The sequence below is a fragment of the Corylus avellana genome, chromosome 1, assembly GCF_965113065.1.
Source record: "Corylus avellana chromosome 1, dhCorAvel1.hap1.2, whole genome shotgun sequence".
NCBI lineage: Eukaryota > Viridiplantae > Streptophyta > Magnoliopsida > Fagales > Betulaceae > Corylus > Corylus avellana.
In genome coordinates this window covers 35939926-35945123 of record NC_142490.1, presented here as the reverse complement: position 1 = coordinate 35945123, position 5198 = coordinate 35939926, and the positions used below count along the sequence as shown (strand labels likewise).

Here is a 5198-nt window from a genome sequence, read left to right as displayed (position 1 = left end):
ATTACATTCAAATATCCTCATACAATAACAATATATCAAAAATTCCCAAGTTGTTGCTAACAAACATCGAAAGTTCGGCATCAATTACAAACCACAAAAACATAGCAAAACACATTTACATGTCATTGTACTAAACTTAGCAACGTACATACCAATTAAATGTCATTGTACTAAACTTAGCAACCAACATACCAAAATATGTCATTGTGCTAAACTTAGCAACCAACATACCAAAACAGCATACCATTATCCTAAACTTAGCAACCAACACACCAAAACAGCATACCATTGTACTAAACCATTGTACTAAACTTAGCAACCAACATACCAAAACAGCATGACATTGTACTAATCTTAGCAACCAACATACCAAAACAGCATGTCATTGTATTGATCTTAGCAACCAACATAGCAAAACAGCATGTCATTGTACTAAACTTAGCAACTAACAAACCAAAAACCAAAACTACCTATTTACATGTCATTATACATAACACCTAACATACCACAACCAACATCGTGATAATTTACAAATATAAAACATCTCTGACTATGGCTTCCAATCTGGATTTTTTCTTTTCCGCTTGGCCTCCATAATTTCTATTCCCTTTTTGACTGTTGTCACAATGCGTTTGCCTTTCACTTGGTCTAGTGATGAAGAAGCATTTCCACCACCCCTTGCTGCCCCACCCTTGGCAACACCCCTACCTACACCACCCCTGGCTGCAGCACCCCTGGCTACACCACTCCTGACTGCCTCACCCCTTGTTGCCCCACCCCTGGGTGCACCACCCCTAGTTGCAGTTGATACAGTTGAAGCACCTCTTGTTAATGGGCCTTTTCTTGCAGATCCTGAACTTCGGCCACCCCTAGTCAATGGCCCTCTTCTTACAGCAGTTTCAGTTTCACAGTCATCTTCGGTTAGGTCAATGTGTACTGGGCCAGTGTTTTTTTTTGGAACACTGTGACAAATACCAGCTATCCGATCCGAATGGCAAGTCCTTGCTGCAGGCCCTCCTATAGACAACTTAGGAACTACTAGATCATCTAGATCATCTGTTAAGGCTCTAAGTGACACACCCCATGATGGAGGTAGTTCAATGCCTGCACCAAATCCATGTTCAACTATAGCAGGTCTAGGTGGAGGTGAGCCTTTGCCTTCATCAGCAACTCCAATTGCTGGTGATACGCCCTCTTCATCAGCAGCTGCAGTGGGAGGTGATACTCTTCCTTCAACAGCACCCCCGGCGGGTGGTAAATCTCTACGTACATCAGCAAATCCGGGGGGAGGTGTGTGCTCTCGCTCGTCAACAAGATGTGGGATGTGAATTTCCTTTCTCTTGGAATGTGCACCAACACTTGTAGATGCTTTCCTGTTTGATATACCTTTCTTCTTTATATGTAAAATAAAATAAAAATAAAACAAATAAAAAATAAGTTATATAAAAGACAATTATGAGGGTTAAAAAAGAAAGAAAAAGAAATAGAAATCATGTATGAGGTACTGTTTTTAACTACCTTAAAAATAGTAGATGACTGTGGACCAAGTAGTCCACCACCACATAATGCCCTAAGTAAAGACATATCCTACTAAAATACAAAATTGGTTTTAGCACAATTGTTATACAATAACTTGTTAAACAGTGGACTACAATAATACCAAATCACTTAACAAAATAAAGACAATAATACCAAATAATTGAAGTACCTTCTCCATAACTTTTTGTTTGCCTTTGGTCACTTTAGGTGTACTGGAACCATCCCTTTGTGACTGCACACATAAGAACAAAAATATATTTAGTATCACAATATTACCATGTATAAAAGTAAATAAATAGGGAGTCCTTCAAGTACCTTCTCCACAACTTTTTGTTTGCCTTTGCTCGCTTCAGGTGTACTAGAATCAACCCTTTGTGACCGCACATATAAAAACAAAAATAGGTTTAGTATCACAATATTACCATGTATATAAGTAAATAGGAAGTCCTTCCACTACCTTTTGCACAATTGTTTGTTTGCCTTTGCCTTTGGTCACTTTAGGTGTTTTCGAACCAATACTTTGTGACTGCACACACAACATCAAAAACAAGTTGAGTATCATATATAACAACGAACTATAAATATTATAAAACATATCATTATTAAACATGAGCTATATATATGAGAAACTTACAATTGGTGTATCCGACTTCTTGTTGTTAGATGCTTCACTTCTATTGGTTGGACATGACCTTTTATTGTGTCCAAGGCCATTACACTTTCCACATTTCATTCGCGCTCCGTACTTCCTCATCCGATATGGATTTCTCGGGTCTCTGCTCTCATCGAGAGCCCTTCTCCTTAGCTTCTTTGGCCTACCCGGAGCAATTCTTCCTCTTGGAGGCTCCAACTTATCATGACTTGTTTTGATCCGCTATTCCTCATTGAGCATTGGGTATATGACTGGAGCATATGCCTTCTTGTACACCTCAATAGTAAAGCACTCATCAACATAATCTTCAAGGTCCCCACAATCATAAAGTATAGTAGCCACTGCATGGGGACATGGGATTCCAATAATTTCCCACTACCTACAACCACACCTCTTTCTACCAAGGTCTACCACATATTGTCTCCTATCCGGACAAGTAACTTCAAACATAGAATCACCAGCATACTATACAATGCAATCAACTGCTTGTAACCCAATTTCTTCCAACTTTGCAGCAATCCTGGGGTATAACTTCCCAGTCAACTTCTCTATCCCTTCCCTCTTAGCTTGATATCTTTGCATCAGCTTCTTCCTTATCATCTCCAACATGGTCAAGATGGGTTTGTCACGAGCCTTCAAAATGTATGAGTTGAAACACTCACAGATGTTGTTGACTAGGAGGTCGCACTTTGGGTAGTCACTAAACCATGCCCTAGACCATGTACTAAGGTCAATCTGACTCAAATATTCATATGCGCCTTCAGTCATCTTCTTCAACTCTTCCATATGATCATTGAATTCATATTTTGTGTATGAAGATGCTGCAGCCCACAACTGTTCCTTTAGTGCCAACCCTAAATGCCCCCCAATGTCTCTAAAGTTGGCATATAAATGCCTAACACATATCCTGTTATCAACCATGGGCATAACAACCTCAAAAGCTGGCATTAGACCCTACAAAATAAAATAATTTTATGTTACCAAAACAATAGTCAAACAAATTGCATGAATATTTAAGTTGTGAACAAAAAAAAAAATTTACCTTATGTCGATCTGAAATAAATGTAGGCCTAGCATGCCTGGCATAGGTACCAAGATAAGAGACAAGGGTTTCAAGGAACCAGATCCAGCTGTCTTTAACCTCGGCTTCAACAATCGCAAAGGCAATTGGGTACATGTTATTGTTCCCATCCCTTCCAACTGCAGAAAGGAGTTGGCCCTTGAATGTTCCTTTTAGGAAGCACCCATTTACCCCAATGATCGGCCTGCAACCCTCCAAAAAGCCTTTCTTCATGGCTGCCAAAGAAACATATAGTCTTCCAAATTTTAGAGGCAAATTTGGGTTTAGTCTGTCAACTTTCATCACAACGCAGCTTCCATTGTTAGTATACCTCAAGGTTTCACAATAGTCCCACAACCTCCCATATTGGTCCTCAAGATTCCCATACAATTTTTGTTTGGCCTTCCTCCTAGCTCTGTACATCATACTTGGGTTCACATCAACACGCCATTTCTCTTTCACTTCATGTTGGATTACATCCAACGGCATGTTGGGCTGAACCCTAAACTTCTCAATTAGATTCTGTGCTATCCAAGAGGAGTTGACTATGGTGTTTCGGTATTTTCGACCACATATGTGTTTAGACAATACTGATCTTACCTAAAATGATTCTTCATCAGGTATCTTCCTTCCATACACCCTGTAATTACATTTGGCATCCCTGCATACCGCTACACACCTCATTGTTTCATTTTTCGTAAATTTGACGTCCTTTCCCCTCTTCACATTGTACACTCTCATAGCTTCCCTAAACATTTGAATGTTTGAGAATTTCATCTCAAGTTTAGTGACTGGATCCACTAGTTTCATCTCAAGTTTCATCACTGATGACTGGCAACTCAAGTATATCACTCTTAGCCATTTCGGAGTTGTCATCATCATCATTATCGTCGCCGTCACAAGATGTCTTGAAATTACGGCTACTGTTATTCCCTTCACCTCGGTTAACACCAACATCTCCCCCATCATTACCATGATGATCACTTCTATCATCATCACCTTCACCCTCATCATTATCATGTTCATCACCTCTATCATCCTCACCCTCTTCAACACCTCTTTCATCCCCATTCTGTTCCTCTTCCTGACTATTTGGTTTTGTATTTGATGGTCTAGCCCCACTATCAATGTCATCAAGATCTACATCAAAAAGATCTTCATCATCACTAATCCTATTACGCCACCAAGGGTCATTAAGGTCAACCCTCCCTCCGTCCTCATCTTCATCCTCTTCATCACAATCTTCTTTATCAACTACACCCTCCCCGAAAGAAACAACAAATAAGTGAACTACACTATGACCAGTGTACTTAGCAACCATAAATAGTACATTATGGTCATATGTAATCAAATACAAACCATTGACTAGACTTTTACCAAGTTCTTGAAAAAAGATTAAATCCCCCTAGTTGTACCAATACTGTCGACATATGCCTTCCAATTCAAAGTATGACAACTCATCAGGTCAACACTCTCTGTATGGACTGCCACATCACCCCCCACGTACTCACATCCAAGTGTACTGTTGAATCTACCACCACGGTGGACCTCAAACACTAACCTTGAATTGGCCATCCTACAAAGTGAAATAGACATTTTTAGTGAATAATTTTATTCAATTGGCCATCCTAAACCAATAATTTGAAATTAATTTCAAACTCAATAACATTTCACATATAGGCAATGCATTAGAAATTGACATGGTGAATTCCATCCAAAAGCCAACAAACCCAAACCACCATTTGAAGGAAACAAAATAAATAAATATATATATATTTCGGAAATGGGGGTTCAATTGTAACTCAATAGGAATAAGTAGAAAAAAAAAATTAAGTGAATATAATCACAATTACAACAAGGAGATGGACCATATGATGATGATTTGTAAGTCATATGTTCGAATCTATCAAGATTATAGCTTCACTATAAAAACAGGGAGATATATAT

The 5198-nt window shown here is 39.0% G+C and overlaps 1 pseudogene; it reads right to left on the bottom strand.

The window, feature by feature from the left end:
* Positions 1-550: 550 nt before the first annotated feature.
* On the bottom strand, positions 551-3740 carry LOC148589767 (uncharacterized; annotated as a pseudogene).
* Positions 3741-5198: the final 1458 nt, after the last annotated feature.